The following is a 17,840-nucleotide window of genomic DNA, read 5'->3' as shown; positions in this document are numbered from 1 at the left end:
TAACTATGAAGTTATGACATCAAGAATATATATAACCTTATATCATTAATATAATTATTATTATACTATTAAACAACATAAATAAACATTTATAAATAATATTAACATATTTCTATTTTACAAATACATAAATATTTATTATATAATTTTTATTGATTTTTAAAATTAATAATCAACAATTTAATTCAGCACATTCACAAACCTAAAAAGAATACCACATGATGACCTCAATAGATAATGCAGTTCAACTCTCATTTATGGCAAAACTTAGAATTTCCTTCATTCCTTCTATAATTATTATCTGGAAATCTCTGAATGGAGGAGCTGTCCTTTCTCTTCATATATTCATTTTTAAAAATTGTTTATTTACATTAGTATGGATACATAAATATTTATTTTATTTTGTGGGTCAAAATTCAGCACTATAATTCTTTCAGTTTTTTCTCAATTTTTTCCTTCTTTACCATTGGACATGACCTCAGGTTCCTGTGAACTTTTGATCCTTTCTTCAAGCCAAAACAATTTTGAAAAAGAACACAGCTGGAGGACTTAAACCACCTATCTTCAAGTATAAACAAATATATAAATCACGGAAGAAAAAATAGTGCCCCAAAGTAAACAAACACACATATATGGTTAATTAATGTTAACAAATATGTCAGGGTAGTTAAATGGGAAAAAATTTTCTTTCCAACAAATGGTGCAGGTACCACTAGATATCCATTTGAAAAAATATATACCTTAACCCTTACCCTATACTATACATGCAAAATTAATTTCAAATTGATCATAGATATACTGTAGAAGTCAAAACCATAAAACCTCTAGAAAAGTAAGATAGGAGAAAATCTTTGTGACATTGGGGTAGGCAAAGATCTCTTGGACTCAAAAAGTATGGATCATAAAAGAAGAAAATCAATAATTGAATTTTATTGAATTAAAAACTTCTGTCTTTCAAAAGACGTGATTAAGAAAGATAAAGATTTGGAGAAAATATTCACAATATATATTTCTGACAAAGGACTGATTTCTAGAATATATAAGAATTCCTATAACTTAACAAGGAGACAAGCACATTTAAATGAGCAAAATGTTTGATAAACTTTTCATAAACGAAGATATGTGAAAGACCAACAGCACACGACAAGTTGTTCAAGATCATGAGTCATTGAAATCACAATAAGATACATTACACATCCACTAGAAGAACTAAAATTAAAATGACTGACAGGAATTCTGCTTCTGCCCACGAAGGATTAACTGCTACAGGCATTGCCTTCTCAACCTAAACAGAGAACTGGACAAAATATTTGTAACAATTGTTTCCAGACATTCAACAAAAGGCAGCAGAGGCCTGGGATCCCTGAGAAAAGGGAAACAAACAAGGTCAGCCCCATAAATACTCCAGTGTACTTCCTAGAAGCAATTTCCAGGCCGCAGGGTAGGAAGGATGAGCCTAAATGGAGCCTGGTGGCCTCGTGGATTTGCAGATTTAAAAAGACAGACATCAGGATTTGGGGAAGCCAAGGTAGCTGGAATCTGTGAGTCAGAATAAGAAAGAAAAGGAAGCTGTACAAAGGGAGAGCCTTTTCTTTAGAAATGTACAAGTTGACTCTAAAACTTATATGGAAATTCAAAGGGCATAGAATATGCTAATTAATTTTGAAGTAGGTGTAAAAGCTACAGTTAACACACTACCAGAATTCAAAACTTAATAAAGCTAGAATAATCCAGACATTGTGATATTGGTATTAAGGATGTGTAAATAGATCAGTGAAAGAGAATATGGAGTCTAGAAATGCATATATGAACAATTGATTTTTTGTCAAAGGTGTCAAGATAAGTCAATGGGTGAAGGACAGATTTTTCAACAACAGATGATGGAAGAACTGAATGTTCATACAGAAAAATGTGACCCTGAACCTTTACCCTACGTTTCAAGAAGATTAGAGACCTAAATGTAAGAGTGAAAGCTATATAACTAGTGGAACAAAACAGTGTAAATCATCGTAACCTCAGGTAAGCAGAGATTTTTTAAAATATATAAAGTTAATCTATTAAAAAAACACAAAATAAACTTCATCAAATTAAAAACTTTTAGAAGGAAATTACTTTTTATAAATGAAAAGATAAGCCACAAACTGAGAAAAATATTTGCAAAACAATTGTCTGATAAATGTCTTGTATCTGGAATATGTAAAGAACACACAATTCAATAAGACAAAATAAAATTTTAAAAATGGGCTGAAAATTTGAAAAGACATTTCTCTGAAGATATAAAAATGACAAAAGATACTTAACATCATGCCAATAAGGAAATGAAAATTAAAATCATAATGAAATAGCATTATCGACCTCCTGCAATAGTGCCATATCTAAGAAATATTTGCCTAATCCAATGTCATAAAGCTTTTCTCCTATGTTTTGTTCTCAAAGTTTTATATTTTTAGGTTCCCATTTAGTTTTAGGACCCATATTGAATTCATTTATATATATGATGTGGGGTATGGATTGAAGTTTACATTTTGCATAATTACAGCCAATTATTCTAACACCATTTGCGTTTACTTTTTCCATTGAATTGTTTTGCACTTTTTCTAAAAATCAATTATCATATATGTGTGGTTCTATTTCTGGACTGTATTATATTTAATTGGTCTGTCTATTTTGATGCCAGTACCACACTGCCTTGTTTACTATAGCTTTCTAGTAAGTCTTGAAATCAAGTGTTAGTCCTTCAACTATATCATTGTTTTCAAAAGTTGTTTTGGTTATTCTAGGCCATTTCCATATAAAATAGCTGGAGGATAGGAAAGTGTTATTATTCCAGCCTGGGTTATAGGTCTATCTCCGTAGTTAGGGGAGGGCACAATCTACTTTCACAAGAGAAAGGTCAGGGCATGACTAGGTTGACAGAAACAATAGTTATCAAAGACACACAGAGTTAAGGCAAATCTCTGGGATTTCTCTCTTGGGATAAGGCAATTGGGTTGAGTTCTCAGGAGCATTTCCCTTTATTTAAATAGGGTTAAACATAGAGTTTAGAATGACACATCTAATCTACTCCTAAGGCCTAGTGAGATTTCTCTAGAGAAGAAGCACTGTGCATGGAAAAAACAAGAGCATGGTTCTGAAGCAAGAGTCCTGTGTTCAAATCCCAGCATATCTATTACCTGATTTATCATAGTCACTAAATTACTTAACTCTTGGAAGCCTCAGTTTCCACACGTATAAAATGGGGATAATTACACTAAATGCCCATAGTATTTGGGGGAGATTGAATGAAATAACTTATACCCAACACCTAGTTTCTACTTGCTGCTTAAAAATGTTCATTTTCTTCCCTATTGCTTCTTTCCTCTATTTTTTCCCTTTTATTTATTTATTTTTTTGATTTAGATTTATAGCATCTCCTCAGCTCCTATTTGTACTCTTCCCCAAAGGACTCCTTAAATGCTAAGTTAGGTCCAGATTTTCAGAAGTTTGCATAATATTTGTGAAAGAGCCATGGAAACATATATGTCTGGCCAAATGACCCTAACCTTCCCAGGTCTAACCAAGTTATAATGTTGGGAAGCCCTTCTCAGCCTGGCTGTGTTCAGGATATGAACTTCCTCGTGATTCTGAGATTGATGTGCCTACAGTATAGGTCAGCTCCATCATATTTCTTCAGAAAAGCCTTCTCTGAATCCCTAGTCAAGTCATACATTTTATACGCTCTCATATTAACATGTATCTCTCTTTTCTAGCACTCACAGCAGTTCTAATTTTGCATCTGTGTGGCTCTTTTTAAATTTATATTTGTCTTTCTGAAGGAAGGGGCAGTATTTTCTTCTGCTGGCTACTGTATCCTAAGTGACTAGGCTGGAGATAAGAGATGGGGAACATTCCAGAAGGAATCAATTACCTTTTCTGAGTTTTCCCTAACACACATCTTCACCCCTCCTCTTCCTACAATTTGATTTATCAACACTTACTTGGATTTGAGGACTTAGGAAGCTGCCTTTGTGCCCAAGATTGTAGAAGTTAGTTTTCTCTGTCACTATCAATTTAAAGTCTTCCTTCCAATTATTCACCCCCTAATTTATTCATTCACTTGCTGAAATAATTTTACAGAACAAAATATCCCATGCACCTTTCATTTTTATTTTTGTAAATGACAGGATGAGTTTGCAAAAAGTAGGGACTGGGGTAAAAGGCTCTAAAACTGCATTTCCATTCAAGCTGATAGACTCTAGTACAACATGTAGTTGCATGGACATTTCCTGTCCTACAGCCACAGTGAAATAGGAATGCAAGCTCATGATTGAGTGTTGAGGCCTTGGATTCAGAGTTTAGCTGTAGTAAGAGCTGTTCTAAGAGGTTTCTGCACTGTCTACCACCTCCTATTTGGAAACCCATTTGATTTTTTCCATTAGTATTTTTCTTCTTTGTGAAGTGTTGTAATTCAGCCTCAGTGTGTGGTCTGGCTTCATTCTCACTAGAGCAGAGACTGGAAGACCTGAGCCAAACTGTGGTAGGCCCATGATAAAAATTGCTTCTATTTTCCATTTTAACAACAATTGTTTTTACTTTAACAACTTTGAGACTGGAACTTTCTTGGGGGTGGGGAGAGGGGAATTTTGGATATCTATGAATAAAAAATAAATGAAAGTAAAGGGATAAATCTATGGGAAGTATCACACAAGAGGAAAAATGATTATATATCACTAATATTATTTCTGTCTACATTTAATTTTTATAAACTGTTTCTATGTGATTTGTCAAGAGTCATCTAATTGGTATGTGCTACAACTTTGCCACCACAAACCCACTATAATTCCTTTAAGATTCTAATTTGGGCTTGAATTCACGTCTTTCCATAAGTCAGCCCACTCTTGAACCTGAACCAACTCCTGACAACACTTTTTGAATAAATTAATGGGGAATATGTCCACATTTAATACTTAGTCCTGTATTCATTGCCTTTCTGGTTACCCATAATTGGATGATTACAGAAGAGAAATCTATTGTAAAGTGCAGAGTGTGATGCTTCTCTCACTACATTGAAATTTATGTTCATAATATAAATTATGTGGCAAATTATGTAGTAAATGCAGGAACAAACATGTGGCTATGAACTGAAATTCAACATGATGCTAAAACTAATGTTGAAATATTAGACAGGCCATTTGTTTTTACTGCCTCAACTTTTAAAGTCAGTTAAATGGTATAATGATCCCTGTCTCCACCTAAATTAGAGAATTAAAGAGTTGTCTATGACGTGATTCTAAAGTCATCTGGCCTCTAGATGCTCTTTATAATAAGATTAGATATAGACAATCAACTTCATTCATCATTTACTATATAGCTCAATATTCAACTTAGGCTGAATTCAGAAGTTTTAAAACACTTTCACTTACCCTATCATTTTATAAGAACAATTTGTCCACAAGTCACATTCACTCTATTATTATTAATTATACTCACAGATACTGAGATTGTCTTCTTCCCATATGGTTGATATATTACTCTTTCCTTCAGGATCTTCAGCTTTAATTCGCTCTGAACCTATGCTTTGAATTAGAATTTTTTCAATTGTCATTGTAAATGTTTACTCTATTTGTTTATTTCTATATATATTTATTGAACATATTACATGTGCAAGGCTTGAAGATACACCAAAAATAAGAAACTCAAAGTCTCTACGTTTAAGTGTTTTATATTTGGGTTAAGTATAGGTGAAGTTACAAAGAAAAAGAAAAGGTAATATTGGATATGGAGTGATAAGATGGATAATGACCTCTTTAAGGAGGGAATATTTGAAGAATGTGAAAAATTAGGTACTGTGAAGACCTGAGGGAAGAGCATTACAGGCAGAGGGAAAAGAAGACTAACCGCTAAGAGGAGGAGGGGGGATGGTTAGGGATAGAAAGCCAGGAGGTTAGGCAAGGGCTAGCTCCCACAGGGCCCGGCAGCACATGATAAGTAGTTAGAATCCTATGCAGAGTGTGACAGAGTAGAGGGTTTGAGTAAAGGAAACTTCTGTGTTGTTAGTTTCTAATATTATATGGCCTGTTTCTTTGAAAGATTCAGTAAAAGTCAGTTAATAAGTATATATTGAAGGTTTTCTTTGTGTAGGACGTTAGGCTCAATTTGTAAGAAAATAAAGAAGAATGCAATTTGAAGCCTGGCCTCCAGAATCTGACAGTGTATTAGAGTAGAAGAATCACAAACAGATAAAAAGATGGGGAAGGGGAAACTGGATGAATGTGCTCAAAAGGCACAAACTTCCAGTTATAAGATAAATAGCTACTAGGGATGTAACATACAACATGGTGACTATAGTTAACACTGCTGTCTGATATATATGAAAGTTGTTAAGAGAGTAGATCCTATGAGTTCTCATCACAAGGAAAAAACTATATACATTTTGTTTTGTTTTGTTTGGGGTTTTTTTGTATCTATATGAGGTGATGGATATTAACTAAACATTATGCTAACCATTTTCATGATATGTGTAAGTTAAATCATTATGCTGTACACTCTAAACTTACACAGTGTTGTATGTCAATTGTATCTCAGTAAAACTGGGAAAAACTGCTTCTTCTCAGAGAGTGCACACATTAAATTAGTGGTACGGAATGCAAACCCATATTTCCTCAACTTGAAGAGCTGATACCCCCTTGGGAGGATATAATGGTCACGTATAAGGCATATGTATGACAGCATAAGATTACACCATTCTATCTGCAAAGTACTTGAAAATAGGCACATCAATGAGGGCTAGAGGAGTAAGGTGAAGGAAGGCTTGAGTGTGGACTCGAACAGCTAGCAGATATCAAAGAGAGAGGAAGAAAAAGACCTAACAGAATTTAATACGTAGGAATCTCAGGGCATTGAGCATTCTGAACCAATGAGATAGGAGAGAGGGATGTTCTTGGGAGCTGTAAGACATAAGATTGGACAGGCAGAATAGTTTTTGTCTTCAAAACCAAGTGGAAAATTTTAAATTTATTGAAGAAGATGTTGTCAGACTTTGTTCAGTGGAGTAATGAAAGCTATATGTGAGAAAGACTAGAGTGGCAGTCGTATGAAGGAAGGTTCAATAAAAGGAAAGAAAGTTTGAAGTAATGTAACCCAATCTTTATATTTTACATATGTGAAAACAGCAGCCCAAGAAGTAAACTCATTTTTTCAGGCTTTTATGACCTGTGAGGATCAAAGAAGGGGAGAGAGAGAGATGTGAGTAGGTGGCTGAAACTGAAGACAGGATGACCTTATACAGTTTAGTTTGGAGTGATGGCAGAACATTGACCAAGAAGGGAATGGTTTAGATTTATGTATAATAAAAATGTATAAAATTTATTTATATTATGCATATAGATATTTTACTTTTTTATTGAAATATAACTGGCATACCGTAAAGTAAACACATGTGAAATGTATAGCTCAATGAATTTTTGTAAAGGGAACATACTTGTGTAACTAACAACCAAATGAAAAAAGAGAAGATACAGAACATCCAAAAAGCCTTCCTCCTAAAAGCCTACCGGTTAAAATGCCCCCAAATGTTAACCAATATCCTCACTTCTATCAACTAGATTCATTTTGCCAGTTTTGAACTTTAACTAAATGGGGTTATATTATATATGTATTCTTTGGTGTCTGGCTTCTTTGGCTCATCTATCAGCGAGACTCATCTAATTGCTGCATATAGCAGTAGATTTTTTTCTTTATTATTCTTCTATATCATCTCATCACACAAATGTACAAAAATTACTGTTGCTAGAGAATCGTATCCAGTTTTCTATTGTGACTAACGCTGCTGTGAATGTTCTCACATCTGTCTCTTGGTGTAAAATGGCATGTGTTTCTCTTGATTACATAGCTAGGAGTGGAATTGTTGGGTCAGAAGGTATGCATACACTAAGCTTTATAGATACTGTCAGTTTCCCAAAATAGAAGAATTTATATTCCCACTACTAATGTACAGGAGTTCAAGGTCCTATAGGCTCACCAACACTTAGTATTGTCTTACTGTGATTTTAATTTGCATTTCTCTGATCATTAATAAGTTTGAGCACCTTTACGTATATTTATCAGACATCTGGAAATCCTCTTGTTCAAAATTCCTGTTCAAGTCTTGGCCATTAAAATCGAATGGGCTGTCTTTTCCTTATACTTTTTTAGGCATTTTTCATATATTCTGGATACATGTCTTTTGCCAAATATATGTGTTCCTAATGTCATCTTAAACTGTATGGCTTGCCTTTTCACTCTTTTAATGGTGTGTTTTCAATCAACAGAATTTTTTTTAATTCTAATAAAGTCCAATTTACTCATCCTTTTCTTTCTAGATAGTGTTTTATGATTTAAAAAATATTTTTTAGAATCTTTCTAAATGGACGTGTTGATATTCTTTGACCTTGTAGGACCTTACGTTTTTTACATTTTACTTTAAGGTCTATAATTTATTGGGACTGAATTCTGTAAATGAGGTGTGAGGTAGGAATAAATTACTACTTTTTCCATAAAAAATTCAATTGACTCAGTACTATTTACTGAAGAGATAATCCTATCCTTACTAAATTTTAGCGGCAATCTTGTTGTAAATCAGGTGAATATATATAAATGAGTCTGCTTGTGGACTCCATATTCTTTTCCTTTGGTCAAATTGTTCACATACCAATATCTCATATTCTTTCCTTATAATAGTTTCATAAAAACCTTGATATCTGGTGATACAAACCAAATTTGTTCTTTCTTAAGATTGTCATGATTACTCTTGGTCCTTAGCATTCTCATATAAATTTAGAGTCAGCCTGTCAGTTAAAAAAAAATTGAAGGTGCCGGCCCTGTGGTGCAGTGGTTAGGTTTGGCACATTCCACTTTGGCAGCCTGGGTTCACAGGTTTGGATCCCAGGCACAGACCTATACCACTCATCAGCCAAGCTGTGGTGGTGACACACATATAACGTGGAAGAATATTGACACAGAAAGTTGGGACTTTAAAACTGTATTGAACTATAAATAAAAATAGAGAGAATTGGCATCTTAAGAATATTTAATCCTCCAATCTCTGACCACAATGTTTTCCTCCATTTATTTAGGTTTTCTTTGATTTCTCTTGTAATGTTTAGTACACTTTTGTATAGAGGTATTGCAATTTTTATTAGATTAATTCCTAAGTATTTCGTAAATTTAAACTATTGTAAATTGATTTATCTTTCAACTTTTTAAAATGTTTGTAGCTAATATATAAATCTAATCCATATAGACCTTATAATCAGCAACATTGCTAAATTTTAATTAATTATAATAGTTTATCTATATATTTCTTAGATTGGTCTATTTTCCATCCTCTTATTTATGCTACATTATGAATTATTTTCTACTAATCTATAGCCCAATCACTAATCCTGTATCTTGCAGTTGCTAAGATGCCATTAAACTCATCTTTTAATTTAATTTCAATTATCTAAGCTGTATATTTGATTCCTTTTTAAAACAATGTTATTTGGTGAAGTTTTTCAAATTATCATCTATTTTATTAAATATATTAATCTCAGTTATTTAAAAATTTATGTTTGTCTCCAAATTTTAAATAAGCTGCATGTCTGTACCTATTTGTTTTCTCTTTGTTTTTGGTTATTTGGGGTCTTTTTGACATGTTTTATAAGTTTTTATTGAATGCTGGACAGTATGTAGAAAAAAATCATAGAAGCTCCAGATATCTTCCTCCAAAGAGGATTCAGTGTATTTGTTTTCCAACACACATCTAAGTACAGGCAGAACATTATCATTCAGGGAAAACTGGCCTCTTTTTAGTTTGTTCTTATTCCTCATATGCAATGTTTGCAAGAATCTCAATGTAAAAAAAAGCTTACGTGTTTAAATGGAACTGTTCTTATTTGGGGGATCTGAACACTGCTTTTTGTCTTTCTAACACTGTGAGATTTTCAAAATCCCTGGTAAACTATTTAGCTTCTGAGCAGAATCTCAGCGTTTCTCCATGTTTCCGAGTCAGTGAATGCTTAGAGTAGAAATTATACGTAGACTATCAGAGTTATGTCTCTGAAGTCCCCTGATTTTGGCCCCCTCAAATTATGGCTTTTCTGGTAATCTTGAAGTCCAATTTTTTGTCTTCCTGCAGTTTCTAGGCTGCTGCTTTGTGATCAGCGTCTACATTCACAGCTAGGAACTGGCAGCCCAGGTGAAAAGGTGAAGACAAATGTAGGGCTCATTTCAATGCACTTACTTTCTCTTCAGGAATTTGATTTCTCAATTCCTTCTTGCCTTAGTTATTGGAGAATAATTTTAGGTAGTTGTTCTTTTTTGCTTTATTTTGTTTCATTTTATTCTGCTTTAATAGTTGATCTCAGTGGGAGGTTTGGTCTAATACCAACTACTGCACTACAGCAAGAAACCCTGAGTTATAAATACACTTTCAAATATACAAAATGATATTGAAGAAAAAATTGAAACAGGAAAATCCTTTTTTCTATTATAGTACTATTTTAGCTTTTTTTTTTTTTTTCTTGCAGTTTTTAAGTAATTTTACAATCCCAATACTTGGCATATAAAAAACTTCATAATCTGACTCTAAGTTATTCCCACTGTATCTCCTAAACCAAGCTGAACTTCTCAAAGTTTCAAAAATATTTCATGCATTTTCTCATATCTACATTTTTGCCTGCTATTTCATATGCCCAGAACTAAGCTTCTCAACTTTTAAGTCTGGAATATTTGTATGCAGCCAATGGATTAAAAGCATGATAAGATAGGATCCCCTCAGCTCATGGGGTTGTCAGTCAGAGCTAGTGGTGGCTAGAGCTCTCAGGAAAGTTGCCTCCAGCTGAGAATTATTTCCTCATTCTCACAGTGTGCTATACAAATATTATATGTGCTATTATCTGAACAAATTTGGAAGCAGTGGCCAAGAATGCTTCCCTCTGCACTATTCCACATCCCCATATACAATCAATTTTTGTTCCATAAAAGGTTTTGCTCATGTTTAAGACCCTGCAGGAGTGTAATCTCCTTTCCACTCCCTTTATTCATTTCTATAACAACATAATTTTGTAATTTTGTGGCTTTTGATATTGTACCAAATGTATGGGTTTCGAAGTTAGAAAAACTAAATTTGAATCCTACATGAGGTCTTGTGGTCTTTGGTAAGTTTTCTCTGAGTGTCAGTTGTCACATCTGTAACACGAGGGAAATACTACCTACCTCATTATTTAAAAAATACTTTTTGAATGCATATTTGATACTAACCACTGAGTTGGGCATTGGATTAAGAAAGAGAATGTCTGTGAATGCATATAGCAATAGTACAGAAAACAACATATTGTAGACACTTAATTTTAAGTTTTACTTTTCATTATTTTAATATCAATAAATTAGATTGATAACAGTTGTCAAAGGAGTAGGAACAATTCATAGAGGTTCCAAATTTCAGAACCTGAGTAAATGTGCAAATTGTGCCCTGCAACATTAGGTCCTCTAAGCTCCTATTGTTCTATACGTGAGTTCTAAACAATCTTATTTGACATCCTTTACTTATGAGCTTTATTGAGTAGAGAATTGTACAAATCATTCCTCTGTTAAATTTCCTTCCTAATTCATTATTTTCTTTATTTCAGTGGCTCATTCATCACCCTGTAGGTCATCAAGAATGCAGGCCCTAAGTCAGGCAGATCTAGGTTTGATTCCTGGCTCCACCATTTACTAGATGTTCATTTCATGTTCATAGCATGTTTATTGGTTAGTTAACCAATCTAGGCTTAAGCTTCACCACCCATAAAAGTTGATGTAATAAGTGCATATGCCTTGAAGGAGTTTTGTGCAGATAGGAGGGTATTCTACATGTAAAACTACATGGCATGGCACACAGTAAGTGCTCAATAACTGCTACTTATTATTATTTTCTCAGCCTCAGGCTGTTTTCCAAGAGTCCTAATGCATTAGCCAAGGAGCAATTTAATCTATTTCCTTCTTCCACCCCATTTTCCAGAGTCTTCAATCCCAGGTGAGAGTGTTGGAAAGGTTTTCTTTCTGAAATCTATTTGGGCAGGCCAGTTATTCCACATAAATCAAGTACCCCCTTGAGGTTCCCTAGTTTTTAAAAGCATGGGAATGTGGGTAGTCTTGGCTTCACTGCCTTTGTCCGGCGTGTAGGATGTCCTGGCAACCCATCCACTTGAGCCTGAAATTTGGCCTTGGGGCTGAGTCCTGTTCAGTTCCTCCTAAGTAGGCTTTCAGGCCAGGAAAATGTTGCAATAGAGTTTCTTCTCTCCAGAAAATCCCTAGAGATGCCTCCTCTTGGACTTGAGGGTAGACATTCAAATACTGCCTTCCTTGGATGTTTTTTAATTTAGCCGAGGATTAAATTTTTCAAATTGTCTGCCTAATAAATATGTCCAACCCCTATATTTATTCTATATTTGAACCCAAGGTCAGGGGGCTGTTTACATTTAAACCCCTTTCAGAAACCCATATTCTTCTCCTTTGCAACCTTTTAACCTACTGTTTTTCTTTCTGTTTTTGTGTTTTTTGGTGTTAGGCTCTTTATTTGCTTGCTGACTTTTCCGTTTATATGTTTAATCCTCTTTTATTTTATATTTTAATATATGCACTAGGGCACAATGAAGTGTTTTTTTTTTTTACTAACATGAAAGGCAGAGAAAAAATACTTTGGAACAAGAACAAAATATGCAGGAAATGGACATGGAAAAGACCCATTTTAAGTTTAGCTGGTAAAAGCATAAGCTCTTTAGGGAGGGAGAAAGTGCTTCCAGTGGACAGCTCTAGTAAAAGAAGAGACTCCCATGACCCTGATTCACAGTCTTTTAATTTAGGCTGTGTGCAGTGTGAAAAATGCAGGAAAAGTGATATCACGCCAATTTATTGTTGAGACCCCTAGGTCATAGAGCAGAAATTTTTAAATGTACTGAGGGAAGCATGCAATGGCACAAATGACTACACTGCCTTCCAAAGGGAACCTATACGAAGCACCATTGCCTGGAAGCCCTTGACTCGTCTACTACCGGGATTTGTTGTTTTCTGGTTGAAGGCACAGGGAAAGGTGGGGGCTGTGCAAAGTGTTACTCTAGGTACATACAGGTGACTTTGGAAGATACACATACCACTTCTAAGAGACTTCAAAAAGGCATTAGAGCTGATGGCTACAAAAAAAAGAATGCTTCTCTCTTTAGCTAAGTGAGGCATGCACTTCTTAGGGGAAAGGAAAAATTCAATCTGTATAACCCAGAGATATTTTCCCTCCACGCTTTTATAGGGAATATTCTAATATACTATCACCTTCACAGATGCTAGTCCTAAAGAATAATGCAGTGAGAACTGAATTCTCTAAAGGGTGGTCAGCACCTTCTAGAATAAGGGCTTATGAAGGGTCATGGATGGACATCTGCATCATCTTAGACTGTGAAGTTGGCAAGCTCCATTCTTACTTCCTCTCTCTGTATTTCTATCTACCTTCCCAGTTACTAAATCTTACAAGAGATATAGCATTTCTTCCATTCTTACAGAATGTGTAAGAAGGATTAGTTAGTTAAATTAGACTGATCCAAACCAGGTGCAGTGGAGGATCAAAATACTCTGCCAGAAGCTTTAGATTCAGCTTTGCCCACATTCTCTACCCTCACCTTCTACCTTCTTTTCTCCTCATAATATGTATAAAGAAAGGCCTGATTTGTCACCTGGGAAGGTTACTAGATGCTTCTTCTAAAATGTTGTTATGTGAAGTTTTATATTCCCTGAAGTTTGACATTTCCTGAATTCTCATTAATTCTGATGGCTGGGAAATTATCACCTAGTGAAATTTGTAAAATCAAAGTAGCCATGGGCCTCTCTTAAACACCAGCTTTAAAATGCTTATGGAGTCTGACAAGCTAATTGGCTTTTCTATATATTCCTTCTTACAGAACAGTTGCAACTTAATACTGGGAAGACTTTCAGAAGAATTTCATCAAATAATAAGCAGATTATTCAGAGATCCATAATGATATCTTTAGACCCAAGTACAGAGGCACTTTCTTGGAATGATTGCAATGGAAGAGAGATTCGGAACGGACAATAAATATTTTTATAATTTTAAATAACAGTATCATAAATATATTGGTTAGTGAATGGTACTTTATTGTTTTCAATATTTTGACTAACAAAATTTATGACTTATTTAAACATATTACAAATGCTATTAGTATTGAAATATTTTATGTTAACTATGCTTTTGACAGATAGCAGTGCTTACTTTGATCTTGTTAAAAAACCTAAGCTCAGATATTTTACTGGAGGGTCTCACATTATTGATGCTTGTCAATAGTTAAAGTAAAGAAGATGCTTTTCTTCCTTCCGAGCCTGGTTTGGTACAAACATTTTGAACATAAAGACATTGACAACAAAACCCATTCACATCAGCTTATTTTCTGTCTAAAATTTTCTGTGTTAATATCAGCTAATATACATAATAATGCAATGTGAATGTCACTGCAGCAATCCATTAAAAATATGATTCCAGGGGCCAGCCTGGTGGTGTAGTGGTTAAGTTCCTGTGCTCTGCTTTAGCAGCCCGGGGTTCTTGGGTTTGGGTCACAGGCTACACCCACATAGCACTCACCAAGCCTGCTGTGGTGGCGTCCCACATACAAAATCGAGGAAGATTAGCACAGATATTAGTTCAGTGACAATCTTCCTCAAGAAAGAAGAGGAAGATTGGCAACAGATGTTAGCTCAGGGCCAATCTTCCTCACCAAAAGGAGAAAAAAAGTGATTCTAACATTTAATAACAGAATTCACTTTGGACTTACACTACCAACCTAAAAGAATGAAAATCATTGCATTAGCTACCCATTTAATTCCAAAATATAGCAAGCAATAAATAAATGCTTCCTTCACTGAATATCGTTGACTAATTGCAAGATAATTGGTATATTTGCAGGTATTATTTCCATTAATTCATTATTCATAAATTTATAAGCACTGTTGAATAGTTGTGGTTAATAACTGATTCTGTGGTCTTTTCTTTGGACTCAGGACGCCTGAGGATTTGATCTTTGGATAATTCTCCTTGTAACTCAGTTAATTATTAGGAGTTTATCTATATTGGATCTAAGATACGTGGAAATTAGGCCAAGGACTCTGCATTATACCAAGCACCTGTTATCAGGTAATATGTAGAAGGTATTGATGAGGAACAGTTGCTCCAGGAAATAGGGAGAAATAGGAGAGTCACATACTCCTGAAGGGGCTAAGTGACTAACTAGGTATAAAACATGAAAGGCCCCCAGAATGATGGCTTCGCCTCATCTTTCGTGACCACATGTAACGTAAATGTGAAACAGTTAGGACGTTGGAAGTTGTGACTGGGAGTTTAATCCTACTGTTGTGATGCTGCATTGCTTTCTGTAATGTATTCTTTCTTAAATCTAAGCCAACTTGATGCTGGCGGTAATCTATTGTGCATCCTGACTTTGATTATCAAACCTAATCCAACACTACTCCTAGAAGAAGAGTATACTGCATTTAAATGACCATTTATAGTACCCATATCTTTCCCTTGGAGAGGTCTGGGTTCATCTCTTTTAATGAAAGTTTGGTTTTTAGACTATGTTGTGGTCAAAGTATTCCTTAGAAGCTAGAGAAAAAGAGCTTCTCCAGAGAGTTCTGGGTAATTATTACACTATATTAGTAAAAACTTTATATTGGCAATTAATAGAACCATAGAGGGAGCTTAAGCAGAAAACTTGAAATTAAGCCCTCTGTGGAGGGAATCTGAAAGCAAGGAAGGTCTAAATAAAAGTCAAAAGTAGAAAGTCTAAGGAAAGATGCTTCAATGCTTATATGGAGTTCATCAAAAGTAGGATTAGACAAAGAACTGAGGCAGAGCTAGACAGGGTTCTGTAGCAGGTAAATCTCTTAGTTTAACAGACCAGGCCTTGTCTTAAGAATGGTCTAATTGGCCTAGGGCAGCCAAGAGGCCCTTAAAGAGAGGCTTTCACAGTTTATGCCTTCCCTGAGTTACCAAAGAGCCTGGAAATTTTAATCATAAAACCAAATAATAACATCAATTCTTTTCAAGTAACAAAAGACTTTAATGCAATTTTTATAGTGCAAGAGTTCTCATATGTTAGCACGGGCTAATGTTTCCTATTATAAGTTGTAATTGGTTTCTGAAATTAATAAATACGTAATTTGAAAGTATTTTTTATCTTTTGGAATATATAAAATAAGTGATCTATTTTAATAGACTTAACATTTTACTTCTCTGGTGACCAAAGAGAACAGAAATAAAACATTTTCTTGAAACCACAATTTTGAGAACTGTGAATCCCTATATATCTTCTCATTTTAAATTCGAGTGGGAATCTCTTTTTTTCCTATTTCTTTCTTTCAACTCATGCCCCAATTACACAAATAATTATTAAATGGCAATGATGAATCAGTAGTCTGCTCATGGGAATATTATCAACAATAACAACCATAGTCATGGTTTCCATTAGGGATGTAAAATTTTGTTGGAGAGAAAATATAAGTACAAGTTAAATAGACAACAGCATAAAACTGCATGCCAAACTGAGTCCAAATAAGCATATACAGTACAATATTACTACAGATAATATTAGGGAAATTTTGCAGAACAGGTGAGGTGCCAGAGGACAGTAGAAAAAAGCCAGATTTTAAAAAGAATAATAAAAATACAATTTAGTAAACTTGGCAACAATCACTGAGTAGATTCTTGCACAGACTATTAAACATTTTTTGATTACTAAAAAAATGTTGTAATTGCTAAGCATTGGCAAAGTTTCACTTAAAAAGTAATATAATGTCTGTACTCTCTGCTGAGTGATGAGCACCTTTAGAGCAGAACCTGACTGATATTCATGTTTGTCACTTGTATTTGTGCTTCACAAGTACCAGGCTCTATGCTTAGCACAGTGCTTATATTACTCTCATATCTTCTCACAACAACTGTCATGTAAACTCTGTTATCTCCATTTTACATATGAGAAAGCAGGCCAAGAGTGAGCAACTAGATTGCTTATAGTCAAATGTCAGAAAAATAGTAAAGTTGGTCTTCAAAGCATGACAATCTGACTCATAAACCCATAATCCAACTTCTAAATTATGACATATAAAAAACGTTTGACAGACTTCTGCTTCTGATTATAACAAAGTTGCTTGTATCAGAATACTGCCACCTAGGCTAACTATGGAAAAAAAACAACCAACAATAAAATGCAAAACACAAAAACAAAAACAGCCAATTGGCGGGGTTGGAGAACAACCAATGAGACCTAGGAGAGAAGAAAAATGCATCAGAATAAGTCATACATTTCCACTGCTATTTTCTCCTTGGGACATTTGGTAATTCAGAGCACTGATCATAGAGGATAACAGAAAATATCAGTTTAAAGGTTTTAGCAAGGAGTGGCCCAGTCGCATAGTGGTTGGGTTCCCATGCTCCACTTCGATGGCCCAGGGTTCACCCATTCGGATCCTAGGCACAGACCTACACACCGCTAATCAGACCATGCTGTGGCAGCATCCCACATAGAAGAACTAGAGGGACTTACAGCTAGGGTATACAACTATGTACTTGGGCTTTGGGGAGAAAAAAAAGGTTTTAGCAACCAAACTGAGTTCACAAGATGAAAAACTGGAAATTCAAGACCACCAAGGCAGCCAAAATTTGAGATTCCAGATCCCAGATAATAAAAAGAATCACAGAGAAATGAGTCTGATATTCTCTGTACAATTTCCCCTTAAGGGATTTCCTAACTCCTAAGCTACTCTTGTGTGGGCCAGAATTAAAACAAAAATATTAGAAAATAACT

At 34.7% G+C, this 17,840-nt stretch overlaps 1 long non-coding RNA gene across 1 annotated transcript in view; it reads left to right on the top strand.

Moving 5' to 3' along the window:
• LOC139045257 (uncharacterized) overlaps positions 1–16,316 on the top strand; it is a 40,328-nt gene extending 24,012 nt beyond the window's left edge. Inside the window, exons 2-3 of the long non-coding RNA XR_011503276.1 lie at positions 1,832–2,019; positions 13,929–16,316. This is a non-coding gene — a long non-coding RNA (uncharacterized lncRNA). The remainder of the gene's footprint in view (positions 1–1,831; positions 2,020–13,928) is intronic.
• The last annotated feature ends 1,524 nt before the right edge of the window (positions 16,317–17,840 follow it).

The sequence above is a fragment of the Equus asinus genome, chromosome 1 (assembly GCF_041296235.1).
Source record: "Equus asinus isolate D_3611 breed Donkey chromosome 1, EquAss-T2T_v2, whole genome shotgun sequence".
NCBI lineage: Eukaryota > Metazoa > Chordata > Mammalia > Perissodactyla > Equidae > Equus > Equus asinus.
This window is presented reverse-complemented; position numbering and strand designations above follow the sequence as displayed.